The sequence below is a fragment of the Mixophyes fleayi genome, chromosome 3, assembly GCF_038048845.1.
Source record: "Mixophyes fleayi isolate aMixFle1 chromosome 3, aMixFle1.hap1, whole genome shotgun sequence".
Taxonomy (NCBI): domain Eukaryota; kingdom Metazoa; phylum Chordata; class Amphibia; order Anura; family Limnodynastidae; genus Mixophyes; species Mixophyes fleayi.
This window is the reverse complement of record NC_134404.1, coordinates 134,331,698-134,345,936: the sequence shown is the minus strand read 5'-3', so window position 1 is coordinate 134,345,936 and position 14,239 is coordinate 134,331,698. Positions and strand designations below refer to the sequence as shown.

The 14,239-nt window shown below is 40.5% G+C and overlaps 2 long non-coding RNA genes across 4 annotated transcripts in view; both read right to left on the bottom strand.

Annotated features, from left to right (window-relative positions):
• LOC142144026 (uncharacterized) overlaps positions 1–14,239 on the bottom strand; it is a 995,146-nt gene that overhangs the window by 318,255 nt on the left and 662,652 nt on the right. The gene's annotated exons all lie outside the window — the stretch shown is intronic.
• LOC142144021 (uncharacterized) lies at positions 3,414–9,639 on the bottom strand. Of its 2 annotated transcripts, XR_012689637.1 has the most exons (7): positions 9,566–9,639; positions 8,185–8,234; positions 7,909–7,941; positions 4,616–4,658; positions 4,340–4,509; positions 3,763–3,793; positions 3,414–3,489 (listed from the first exon to the last, which is right to left on the bottom strand). It is a non-coding gene; the product is annotated as an uncharacterized LOC142144021 (long non-coding RNA). The 2 variants fall into 2 exon arrangements; XR_012689636.1 differs by lacking the exon at positions 4,616–4,658 and having other exon boundaries at positions 3,421–3,489.

Sequence of the window (14,239 nt, the reverse complement as noted above, 5' to 3'; positions counted from 1 at the left end):
AAATTCCACTCCTCCCTCTCCTTCATCCCCAACATTTAGTCCCTTTCTCAATCATGCTCCTTTCATCCGCGCAGGGATCAGGCCCTTTCTCACACTGGATGCAACTAAAAACACACATCCACTCACTCGTTATTGTTCACAGTGATTACAGTAACCTTTTCCTCTTTGGCATCTTCTCTCTACCCACTTCCATCAGTCTTCAACACTGCTGCGCAACTCAATTTCTGCTCTTACCGCTCTAAGTCTGCCACTTCTCTCTGACAAACGCTACACTGGCTCCCTGGCCACTTCAGAACCCAACTCAAACTGCTTACCCTCAACCATTCCTCTCCCCCTTACTTCTACAACCTAATTTCCACACCCATACACTTCTTGATCATGCAGCCAATGAACCACCACCTCACTTATTACCTCTTCCCACTCCTGCCTTCATGATTCTCCTACACTGCTACTATCCACTGGAACGCATTCCCACACCCAATTAGACTATCTACCAGTCTCAAAAGCTTCAATGGTGCTCTTATAACTGATCTTTTCATTCAAGCCTACCAGCCTCCGTACTGCCCACCTCTGTTTCACCGTGTCCTGCCATTCCCTTTAGAAAGTTAGCTCTCACGAGCAGGGCCCTCTCACCTAGTGTTGTTCTTAAGTAATTAGGTCATTTTGCAGTTTGCAATAATGTCACTTTATTGTATGCATTTACAGAATTTTATCACTTATACTTATGGTATTTGGTTGTACATTCTATCTCCTTATGTGTAACGCTGCAGAACCCTTGTATATTTTGATTTGATACTTTTAAATATTTTTTAAATATTTAAACTGGGGAACGGCACAGCAGACTTCCAGTCAGGCACTGTCATTCCTAGCCCTGTTTGAAGCCCCTTCTCCTGCAGAGGATTAAGTCTGGTTAGCAGATATCTGCACTAATTACTAGGGCCAGTGTAAGTAGTATTGAGGAACAATGGGAATTTTGTGACGCTTAGAAAACAAAGAGCATTACATGGTGCACTAAACAAAAAAGGATAGGGTTATACTTGGTGAGCTGTGCAAAACATGAAAGTCAATGAAAAATAAGACATTTCTGCATGTTAGATGAAATGAAAATAAAACAGAGCAGTAAGAAATTTGACATCGTAGTAACACTACCATCCAACAAATAGCATGCACCATACCAGTGAACGCAAGTCATTACATCTAATTTTTGACCCTCTTTATTCCATAGATGCTATGATTTTTCATTGTTTGACAGAGGATGCCCACTTGACGCGTTCTGCACCTGTGCATCAATATGGTTCTTCCTACACACTCAATAGTGCACTCCTACCTGAATGTGTACTGTGCAAAAATGTAAATGTCAAAGTATAACATCTTATCACCCTTTTTGCTAAATAAAAATGTAGAATTGCAGAAGCATTAGCGTGCATACATTTGTATATGAAGGAAGAGCTTAACTCATTGATAGTTTTCTGCAGACATCAGTATATCAGGCATGTACCGGGGAGGATTAAGCTTATGGATTCATTTCTTCATATAAAAAGAAAAGAAAGGAAATGGAAACAGTGAATGCCAATATTTTCATTCTACAGACAGTAGCTTTTTCAAAGGCAACACAAAAACAATAAAGAAATTCACTTTTTGGATCCCCCCCAACTCATGAATAAACTACCTTTAATCATATTTAAAAATAGTAACTGGGCTACCATACATGTGTAGTTTATGAGATGATTGGTGTGCTTTTGGGACATAAAAAAAAAAAAACCACATACATATCTCCAGGACACATACATATCTCCAGGTTCTAGACCACAGGAGACTAGAGTGTAGTATGGTCAGAGACTAATATGGCACCAAGTCTTCTTCCACAGTCCACATCAGTAAAGTTGTATTGTGTGTATGATGCACATGTTTTAGGGCTCACACACTCCTTGTGCAGCTTCCACTGGTATAACTATTTTTTCAGCAAACAGACTGCCTGTTGCGAGTTCTTAAGAGGAAGTGCAACAGTAGCGTGACATTTTAAAGATAGCGGAAGTCACATGTCACAGTTATCAAGGAGAATAATGGATACATAAGCCACATCCCTGGGTCCACCAAATGATTTTGATACATCCATACCACACCCGTTTCCCAGTAGGCCATGCCCCAGATCACCTCCAAAAATGATGCCTGCCATGTGAAAATCAGACCTGTGGGCAGGGATATAGAGGTGCTGAATAAATTTATTTTTGCTAAAGCTGGCAACAGAATTCAAAGGGGGGAATTCAATTAGAGCCATGTTCCTCGGAACATCGTGGCTGCACATTTTTACAGTAAAATCTCCACTCATTTTTCTCTCACACCCCATAAAATCAACAGAGATTTCAGTAACAATTGACCCCTTCCCTAAGAGATCAACTAGTAAACTACAGCCATTCAGATTTCAACAAGAAGTAGGGCCTTAGTGGTATGTAGGCAAATTGCAGAACATCATTTCGTACTTCTTTCAGTCCAGTTCCGTAAAGTACTCAGGGAGCAACAGACGGTTAATACAGTATTATTAAGAGACTACATGGGGATCTAAATAAGAGCCTGAATAAGATCCCATGGGGCACTATTCAACATACTGGTTCGAAACCCCCTCCATTTGCCCAAAAATGAACACTAACTGGTTAGAGTAATCAATGCCTCACAGTTCCCACTGGGCTTATGCAGTAGACTAGGTTACCTAATGGATGATTCAGCTCCGAGATAAACGGTGTCAAGAAGCAGCTATAGTGTATATTATGGAGCCACAGGTTGGCAATAAGAGACTGTATTGTGTCAAGGTGTTGGAAAAATTCCACACACACACAGGCCAATGCCAGTCATCTTATGACCACATTTACCAACATGTCCGATAATGAAACTATCAATTTTGGGGTATTGTAGTTAAGAGTAATTTATTTCTAGCCACACACTATGGACAACTGACCAATATTGCAGCATGTTTGTTGAGCATTAGATTTAAAAGATCTATTATTAGATTTATTACTACTAGATCTGCAACTTCCAACCTTCCTGCTACGAGAATTTGTAAGAGTTTGTAAAACCCATTTTGCTAACTGAAGTATCAAATCCAGCATTAGATGAAATGTCAAATTAGCATAAAGTTGTCCATCCAATGCAGATCATTCCAAGTAGGTTGGAAACTACAGGTTTCTGGAGTCTACATTTCAGAAAAGATGCCCCAGTCCCCACCAATATCTTAATTGTCAAAGGGGGAGGGGCAACGCCCTACACAATCTATGCAACTGTCTCACTCACTGCGAACCTGAGCAGCCACAATGAGGCCAGCTCAAGTTGTCTGGAGAGACTTTCTCTGGCACACATGGCAGAACCCCCACTATGGTTATAAAATGGGAGCAGTCAAAAGACAGTGTGCAGAAAACAAAATACAGGAGGGAAAAAAGGTAAATGTGATGTTTAGCAGTTCTTACCAGTATTGGTCTTATGAAGGAGCACAAGCAACTGAAGAAAAAACAAAAACAAACATATAAGCAAGAAGTTAAAAAGCAACCTCTTACAGAACAATAGACACATTCCTATTATGGAAATGTTTCTCTCGCTGCGAACCTAAACAGCCACAATTGGCCAACTCAGGCTGTCTGGAGAGACTTTCTCTGGCACACATGGCAGAACTCCCACTATAGTCAGTAAAGGGAAGTTGTCAGAAGACAGTGTGCAGAAAACCAAAACAATACATAAGTAATTAGTAATAGAGTCATGCTTAGCAGCTCTTACCAGTGTTTATTCTTATGGTGGAGCCTAAAAGCTAGGAGAGAAAAAAACAAAACATAAAAAGCTAGTAACATGGTAACATAGCACATTTCCTTCCATCAAATGTTTTTCTTTCTGTGTAAATAAAGAGCCACACTCGGGTCAGCTCAGGCTGTCCGAGGAGATTCACTCGGACACACGTGGAAAGAACATCCAAAATGGAAAAAGGGATATCATTAAGACTACACTACCACCTACTCAGTATATTTTATTAACCTCTTCGTCCTACATGAAGGCCCAGGGTATGCACCATGAGGTATTTTTCATGTGGCTCTGCTCCTGAGCCTAAGGATCAATCACAAACCAAAGGGCTTTTTTTTTTATTGTAGCTTGTGATTGTTCCACATGCTCAACTGCAACCCCCTGATTTTCAGTTAGAGCTGTGAGAATAACAGGAGGAGCCCCAGGACAGATAGCTGCATGGGGGAGCCATTAGGACTCCAGCTAGGTGAAGACGACTAGTAAAAAGTATCTACTAGATGGTAGTGCAGGTTTAAACCAAAGCATGCATGATCTAGTAACAACATATGAGAATTATTACCTGAGCTATGATTCTTCTGCAAGACATCAATGGTGAGAACAGACCCAAATGGGTAGTAGCTAGATCCCCTTCATAGAAAGGACCTTCTGACGTCACCAGGTCATGTGACTGCTGTAGTCACATGGTACACAGGGGAGGAGGCTGCTGCTGTGAATGTTCCTGTGTAGCTGCTGAAAGTAATGGAGGGTCAGGTAGAGCAGTGTTTTAGCAACAAACATTACAATACTTGTACTGAACTCAGATGGAAAAATAGTTTTCCCTGTCAGGCTTATTCACCTGTGAGGTGCTTTTCAGGCATCAATTAATCCCAGAGAAGAGCCTTAAAAACAGGACACATTAAAATGCATTAGCTAGTTAATATGTCAGCAGTCTGAATATTCCTAAAGTTGAATTGCATGTCCTGTGTGTTTTAGTGCAAACACTGAATGAGAACCTTATTAATGGACAGGGATCTATCCTAATTGTGCTTTGGCTGTGCTGTATTCATCCATTGAATGCCATAGTGAATTCCACAGCAGGTCCTATTCTAACAATGGAGGAAAGCAAATTGACTTAACACTTTCAGATTGCAGTACTTTAAAAGCAATATAATAAAGGTTGGGGGTGGGGGCCTTGGAAAGAAATTAGGCAAATTTAACAAGTGCTTTCTGAGAGCTTTGTTTTTTTTTACAAAACAGTCATGAGAGTACCGATTATTATTCTGGCTGACCAAATAGCATACATCAGCCTTGTATAGTTCTCTATGGTAACAGAACCTTTAGATTTCTTTACTTTACAGGTAACAGAACAGGTAAAAAAAAAAAAAAAAAAAACAGCAAAAAATATGTGTTGTGGAAAAATAACTGCTATGGGGTAAATTAACATTCTAAAAATGTATTAATGGAGGGTTCAAAAGTCAATACATGCGTTGCAGTTAATGATGGGTAACATTAGATATTCACAGAAAGAAGGTCTCCATTGTTTGGAGAAATGTAAATTATTTTGGTAACCGCCATAGTGCTTTGTAACAAGAAAACTCAGAGAAAAGAAGTAAAAAAAATCTCATCCTGTTAGCACTTAAGGATTAATACAATATCTTCCATTGTACTTTATTTCCATTCAAGGGGGTGCAAACAGACATTACATAACAAAGGTTTACCACCCACAGCCCTAATGAGCTGTTTGTAGTCTGCCTTTCCTGTAGTTCACTGGATGACATGTTTAAGAGCTTGCAAACAAAGATGTGACCTTTCCATGAAAACCCTTGACACTCCTGGCAAAAAATAATGGGGTTCCTTTTATTCATTAAAAGGAACACACCAGTTTCTTAGCGTTTGGGGACAGACCCTATGGTTTATTCTGCAAATGTAACCGCCATCGGCAAGCATCTGCTATATAAACTCTCTAGTATAGGGTACACAACATTAATATGCCCTGCAACTTCTGCCGGGATAAAGAATGAATATGGGGATCAGTAACATATCATAGGACATGGTGGTGTGCTTCTGCGTATTCTGCAGCCACTGCAGGAAAGTTGCTTACATCAATAAATCCAATAGGCCTTATTTTTATTTAAGATGTGTTAAGGGGGCAATGGCAGGACCTGCCGCGTCTATAATCTAATAGTTAGCTCTAGGGTTACATTAAGGCTTACGGTTAGGAGTTCCACATTATAGACGAGGCAGATCCTACCATTGCCCCCTTAAAACCGGCAATGTCAGTGCAGCCATTTTAAGTGACGAGAATCCCACAGCCGACTTGTTCTAAAGTGGCAATTAACATCAGCCATGTTTAGGGTAAGTCTGTATTTCCTCTGTCGGTCTTACAGTAATCTGCTTTTTTTGTCTTTCTTTTTTAATCGGTTAACTGCTGTTGGCAATATTTCAGCTGGAAAAATGTACCACACCCGGCCTTAGTGGCATGTAGCAAATCACAGCACAACAGTACTTCTTTCAGTCCAGTTCCTTAAAATAATCAGAGTATGGGGACAGCTAACTGCTAATACATTATCATTAAGCAACTATATGGGGGAGCATGATTAGGACTCCACGGGGCACTAGTCAACATATTGGTTTGAGGCCCCCTCCATTTGTTAACACATGGAAAGATAACTGGTTGAAGTCTAGGTTAGGCTGGGTATACACTACACTGTTTTCAGCCAAGTATTGGGACAATCAGACGATAAACGACTGATTGGCCAGATATCACAGTAGTGTGTGTACCCTGGAACAATGATCGTTCCTAAGCTCAGAGCCTCGTTTGAGATGATTGGTTGTACTGCTTGTATACACTCTGCAGATGTTTTACTGCTGGTATCCCGGGTCCGGAGACTGTCCATGTTTTGTGAGGTGCAGGCAGGGTTAATGCTGCCCTGTGTGCTAGTCCCCGTGCTGTGTGGGTAGGACCACTTTAAAGAGGGGGGTGGTGTCTAAGATCGACCTTACTGCAGCGCAATAGTTCAGTCTGTCAGCAGAGAGAGAAGGAGAGACATGTGCAGGGAAACCTCTCACTGAAATATTGCCCGTCAGCCTTGAAGGAGTTGCTAACAAGAAAGGGGCACTAAAGTTAAAACGAGTAATTACCCTGTCCAGATAACAGGAGTGCAGGAGCTTCCCTCCCCAGTAACTCTCCCCTTCTCTCTCTCCTGTGTGCAGCCTATTTTATAGCCTGCCATTCAAGACAGGAATTGTTGTTACCATGCAGACAATTTTTTTGAAGGAAGAGCAGACATCTGGAGGTAATTGTGTACACATAAATCGGCAGGCTGATCAGGATTTTATTTTTCTCATGTTGTTGGAAAATCACTCATCGTTGATTTTTGCTGTAGTGTGTACCTAGCTTTACCAAATGGATGATCCGGCTCAGAGCTAAACAGTGTCAAGAAGAAGCTATAGTGTATATTATGGAGCCACAGGTTGGCAATAAGAGACTGTATGGTGTCAAAGTGTTGGAAAAAGTCCACACACAGCTAATGCCAATCATCTTCTGACCACATTTACCAACATGTCCAATAATGAAACTATCAATTTTGGGGTATTGTAGTTAAGAGTAATTCATTTCTAGCCACACACTATGGACAACTGACCAATATTGCAGCATGTTTGTTTAGCATAAGATTTACAAGATCTATTATTAGATTTATTACTACTTGATCTGCAGCTTCCAGCCTTCCTGCTACGAGAATTTGTAAGAGTTTGTAAAACCCATTTTGCTAACTGAAGTATCAAATCCAGCATTAGATGAAATGTCAAATTAGCATAAAGTTGTCCATCCAATGCAGATCATTCCAAGTAGGTTGGAAACTACAGGTTTCTGGAGTCTACATTTCAGAAAAGATGCCCCAGTCCCCACCAATATCTTAATTGTCAAAGGGGGAGGGGCAACGCCCTACACAATCTATGCAACTGTCTCACTCACTGCGAACCTGAGCAGCCACAATGAGGCCAGCTCAAGTTGTCTGGAGAGACTTTCTCTGGCACACATGGCAGAACTCCCACTATGGTTATAAAATGGGAGCAGTCAAAAGACAGTGTGCAGAAAAACAAAAATACAGAAGGAAAAAGGTAAATGTTATGTTTAGTAGTTCTTACCAGTATTCCTCTCTCATGAAGGAGCACAAGCAACTGAAGAAAAAACAAAAACAAACATATAAGCAAGAAGTTAAAAAGCAACCTCTTGCAGAACAAAAGACACATTCCCATTACAGAAATGTTTCTCTCGCTGCGAACCTAAACAGCCACAATTGGCCAACTCAGGCTGTCTGGAGAGATTCTCTCTGGCACACATGGAAGGAATACCCACAGTGGAGAAGGACATCACTGAACCAAAATGTGCATGATCTAGTCACAACATATTAGAATTATTACCTGTAGACCATGATGCTTCCGTTAGACATCAATGCTGGGAGCAGACAACCCTGTAACACAGAAAGTGCAGGAGACAGTGATAATTCACACTGCATAACACAAACCCGAAAGCTTAATGCCAAACCAGTCTTTAAAATAAAAGCAATTAACAAAGGTATGATTTGTATGGGTACTGCACAGAAAAACAACCGAAATGTAATCGCCACAAATTGCCAAACTGGAGCTTCGTACAGGAATGAAAAAAGTCTCAACATCTAAGGGATTGAATACATTTCTCAAATATAAACATAAAAAATTATATGCCAAGAGGCAAAACTAATGGATTTCTCAGCAATACATGTATTTCTGGCCAAACACATTTAGATGCCCTTTCATTGCGATTGCCAAGATCACTGAACAAGTTAGCCAGTCACATAAGCAACCAAACTGGACATGCCCACAAGTCCCAATGATAGTAGAAGTGGTAAAGTTAACAGTTAGAAAAGGAGTGCCTGTACAAGCCAATACCATTCATCATCTAACCAACATGCCTCAAAATGAAGTAAGGCCCTGTATTAGTTGCCAGGTCACATGCTGTGATATCAGGCCCCCTCAGGAGATATGGTCCCCACAAAACAATTCATTATGTCACAAAAACTATGCAACTATCTCTCTCACTGCGAACCCAAGCAGCCACGATGCCAGCTCAAGCTGTCTGGAGAGACTTTCTCTGGCACACATGGCAGAACTCCCACTATAGTCAGAAAAGGGTAATTTGTCAGAAGACAAGTGTGCAGAAAACCAAAACAATACATAAGTAATTGTTAGAGTTATGCTTAGCAGCTCAAACCAGTGGATTTTTCTTATGGTGGAGCCTAAAGGCTAGGAGAGAAAAAACAAAACATAAAAAGGTAGTAACATAGCACAAAAGCACATTTCCTTCCATCAAATGTTTCTTTTTCTGTGAAAATAAATAGCCACAATCAGGTCAGCTCAGGCCGTCTGAGAAGATTCACTATTGCACACGTGGAAAGAACATCCAAAATGGAGAAAGGGGATATGATTAAGACTACACTACCACCCACTCAACATAATGTTATTAACCTTTTCTTCCGGATTGCAGACTCAGTGTATGCACCACGAGGCGTTTTACATGAGACTCTGCTTGTTAACCTGACTGAGGACCACTAACAAGCCACAGTTTGTTTCGTATTGCAGTTTGTGATTGTTCCACATGCTCGAATGCAACCCTCTGATTTCCAGCCTGAGCTGTGAGAAGAACCAGAGGAGCCACCAGGACTCCAGCTATGTGTAAAGAAGTAATAAAAAGTAACTGCTAGATGGTAGTGCAGCTTTAAACTAAAGCGTGCATGATCTAGTAACAGCATATGAGAATTATTACCTGAGTCATGATTCTTCTGCGAGACATCAATTGTGACGGCAGAAACCACATAGATAGTGGCTAGATCTCCTTCATGGAAAGGACCTTCGTTCTGACGTCACCAGGTCATGTGACTGCTCTAGTCACATGGTACACGGGGGAGGAGGCTGCTGCTGTGAAAGTTCCCGAGTAGCTGCTGAAAGTAATGGAGGGTCAGGTAGAGCAGTGTTCTAGCGTAAAGCAATACTTTTACTGAACTCAGATGGAAAAATTGTTTTCCCTGTCAGCCTTATTCATCTGCTATGGGGTAAACTCACATTCTAAAAAAATATGAATTGGGGTTGAAATGTAAATGGTTATAAAGTCAATATATGCTTTGAAGGTATCCACAGAAAGGTCTGCCATGCTTTGGTAACACCCATGATGGTTTGTAACAGGAAACTCATTAGACAAAAATAAGTACGACAATCGTGTACTGTTAGCACTTAATGAATAATGCAATATCCTCCATTGCATTTCATTCCATTCAAGGCGATGCAGACCGATGGTTTGCCATCCACAGCCTTAATGAGCTTTTTGTGGTCTGGGCTTTGCTGTAGTTTACTGGATGACATGTTTAAGAGCCTGCAAACAAAGAAAACTGCAATGTAAATGCCTACATAGTTATTCACGACCAAGAAAGCGATTAGCATAACCCTGCCAATGTCACTATATCTACTATATATCTATAGCGGTGGGGGGCATGTGAAGGAATAGCTGCTGGGCAGGGGGGGGGACATGTGTAGGAATAGTTGCTGGGCAGGGGGGGCATCTATAGGAATAGCTGCTGTGCGGGGGTGGGGGCATATGTAGGAAAAGCTGCTGGGCAGAGGGGGGACATGTGTAGGAATAGCTGCTGGCCAGGGGGGGTACATGTAAAGGAATAACTGCTTGGCAGGAGGGGTAAATGTAAAGGAATAGCTGCTTGTCAGGAGGGTTAAATGTAAAGGAATAGCTGCTGGGCAGAGGGGGGAACGTGTAGGAATTGCCAGGGCTGCCAAGAGGAATTCAGGGCCCCGGTACAACAACTTCATGGGGACCCCTTATAGTTGAGAATGTGAAAAAATGTATCAAAATTGATGATGGGTGTGTTCATACAATTGGGAGCATGGCTGTGCATCATTGGGCGTGGCCAGGCCATGCAACCCCCCTACAGAAAAAAAACCTGGATTGTTGTGTTCACCATTGAACAGTCACCAAAAATTGGGATTGGCCCACTAGAATCACAACATTTCACACACTCTGCTGCTCTCTTCTACCTGTTCTTCTCACTTTCACCACCTGTGGCTGCAGGTTTCTTTAGTTGCGGCTTGTCTGGATCCTGGGATGTTGGGGGTCCTATTTGGGAAAAAAATGGGTACATTTAGAAAACTACAGCCAGCCCCGGCGTTAAATCAGTACCACCCACATATTAGTAATTAGGTCTTCCTCCAGCCCCAACATTAAAATAATAGTATTCACATTTAATAAATAAGCCTATTTCCCTTCCTGCAAACAGCCCCAGCAATACCTATTTCCCGCAACCATCACTGCCATTAAATAATTCATAGTCTCATTTAATAAATAGACCTCATTCTCCCCAAACTCACCCCCACATTCAATAGCCCCCAAACCACCCCATCTTAAATTAATAGTCCCCACTATTAAATTTCCTCACCATCACCCTACAAACAAAATAGCACCCATTAATTAGCCACCACCTACCTCATACACACTACATTGCAACAAGCCCCCTGTGCCATCACACACACATTACTGTGCCCCTTCATCACAACTACACTGTGCCCCCTTATGCTCACACTTGGCCCTCCATGCTGCTTTCCCCCCTTCTTTATCACTCTGTGCCTTTCTTTCCCCCCCTTTTCACTCCATGCCTCTCTCCCCCTTCTTTTTCACTCCGTGCCTCTCTTCCCTTTCTTTTTCACTCCGTGCCTCTCTCTCCCTTCTTTTTCACTCCGTGCCTCTCCCCCCTTCTTTTTCACTCTGTTCCTCCCCCCCTTCTTTTTCACTCTGTGCCTCTCCCCCCTTCTTTTTCACTCTGTGCTTCTACCCCCTTCTTTTTCACTCTGTGCATATTTCCCCCTTCTTTTTCACTCTGTGTCTCTCTCCCCCTTCTTTTTCACTCTGTGCCTCTCTCCCCCTTCTTTTTTACTCTGTGTCTCTCCCCCCCTTCTTTATAGCAGTTGTCCCTTTCTGCTTTCCTCCCCTTGCCTCTCTGTTTCTTTACTTACCTTTTGTTAGCTTCTTCCTTTTCTTTTCTTCTCTTCTGTCTTCTTGCTTGGTCCTCTCTGCAACTCTCCTCACTGACTGACGGGCGTGCCGTCATCCCCCCACCAATGAACGAATTGGACTCAACCCCCCCTCCCCCCTCCCGCAGGAAAAAAGGAAGAAACGAAAAAAATCGCAGGAAAAAAAAAAGAAAAATTAAAAATTAGCAGTGAGGGTACATGTAAAGGAATAGCTGCTGTGCAGGGGGGTAAATGTAAAGGAATAGCTGCTGGGCAGGGGAGACATGTAAAGGAATAGCTGCTGGGTAGGCATGTAAAGGAATAGCTGCTGGGCAGGGGGGACGTAAAGTAATAGCTGCTGGGCAGGGGGGGCCCATGTAAAGGAATAGCTGCTGGGCAGGGGGGGACATGTAAAGGAATAGCTGCTGGGCAGGTGGGGACATGTAATGGAATAGCTGGTGGGCAGGGGGGGACATATGGGCGAATAGCTGTTTCATACTACAGACATCTGGCTTGTAATATCTAATTTCTGAATATTTTGAAACAAGCACACACAAATATGTGATGTAAACAATACATGCTGTACTTAAAGCAGCTTTCTCATTTGTGAGGGTGAAGGAGGATCAAGTTGTTTATCTGCCTTGTTAATTTACTAGATATTTAGCTTTAAGTGTTTTTAACCACGGTTTGTTTTTTTTGTCTGTATTTTACAAAAATATCACCAATTGGGCGCACACTGGGTAGTGTCCCATAGAGGTCTCAGAAATCAGTGACAGTGACTGTAAAAACATTAATTCCAGAGAAACTCCAAAACTCATCTTACATGTATGTACTGTAGTGGTAAATACTCTATTCATAAGATTAATTAGGCGTGTAGCCATAAACAGGATAATATAAATGATTGTGGGGAGTTTGTCTTAGCCAGTGCAAACTCACTGGCAAATGGTTTCAATTTTAATATCATACTTTTTAAACAAACAGAGATGAGAAACCATTTATTCAAATGCATTGATGAGGATCACATTACTATCCTCATATTAAATTAAACAAACCCCCCCAAAAAATCTACTCTCAACTAATTGTGTCTGCAGGATTCACATGCCCAAATAAGTAGTCATAGAGTGTAATCTAAAGAAAGTGTCATTATTTTACTTGGTTTAAAAAAAGATGATAAATTAAAATTAATAAAAAACTGTACTGCCCTCTTGTACAGACATTAAGCTAAAATGCATTGATTGCATGACAACAATAGCGATTTTCACCTTTGGTATAACTGAAGGTTACCATGCACACCTCTGTGATTTCTGACTGCTGCAAATTTCAGCTTTTCCTTTGTATGGTATGAAAATGATACATCTGTGACATGTATTTTTCCTACATCACAATGTGGGATGTGAAATATATAGTAACTATAACGTTATTTGATTTTTAAATATGGTTAATTATACAATTCAGTTGAATATTACTGTGGAAGAATATGCATTCGCAAGTAAATCATACCACCACAGATTTATCAATCCACATATATCAATTTAATTAATGTAAAATACATGCAAACGATATATACACACAATAGTAAAAAAGAATTTGAAATATTTAAAAACGAATAAAAAAGTCCAGTTTATTCTAATTAGGAACCCGATGTGCTATTCAATAGTATCATTGGATCTACAGTGCACTAGTAGAACATAGTCATCTTGTAAGTTGTAACAATCCTTCAAATAAATATATCATGTTTGGGATTTGAACGTTCAACCTTTAGGTCTCTAAACCTTTTGTTGGTGTTTCTCCTCATGAAATCCACAATCTAAAATGCACATTGGTCCTAATAACAGACTGCTTACGCGTTTCTTCACAAACACTGTGATCTCATCACAGATAGTGTTGCCAGAGTTGGACTTCCTTTTAAACACATTACATCCAATCAACAACCAGATAATTAATTAACTCTCTCCTGTGACAATCAAATTTAACATACCAATTAAACGATGTAATCTGTTGTGGTAAATGTGGCTAAGAAATTATTACCATATAGGTTCACTAAAGATGAATAAATGATTAAAAATTAAATAAAATATGCAAAACAATCCTTCAAAAATATATTTCAAGTTCAGGATTGGAACTTTCAACCTTTAGTTTTAGAGACTATTAATCCACTACACCATTTGTCAGGTTTGTGATAAATGTTTTTTTCCAATACAAATATAGGAATATAATTGTCGTCTGTTAATCTAATATTCATATCAAACACTAAATATCATATAGCATAACAAATCTCTTTACTATCATAAAAATACATATAATTAAAATACACTATAATAAACTTAAGGAAGAAAAGAAGGAAAAAAGGGAGGAATTTCTTTTACGCCCATAAACATTAGATATTCAAAATCTATTCAAAAATTATAAGTCATCATTTATTTTAAAA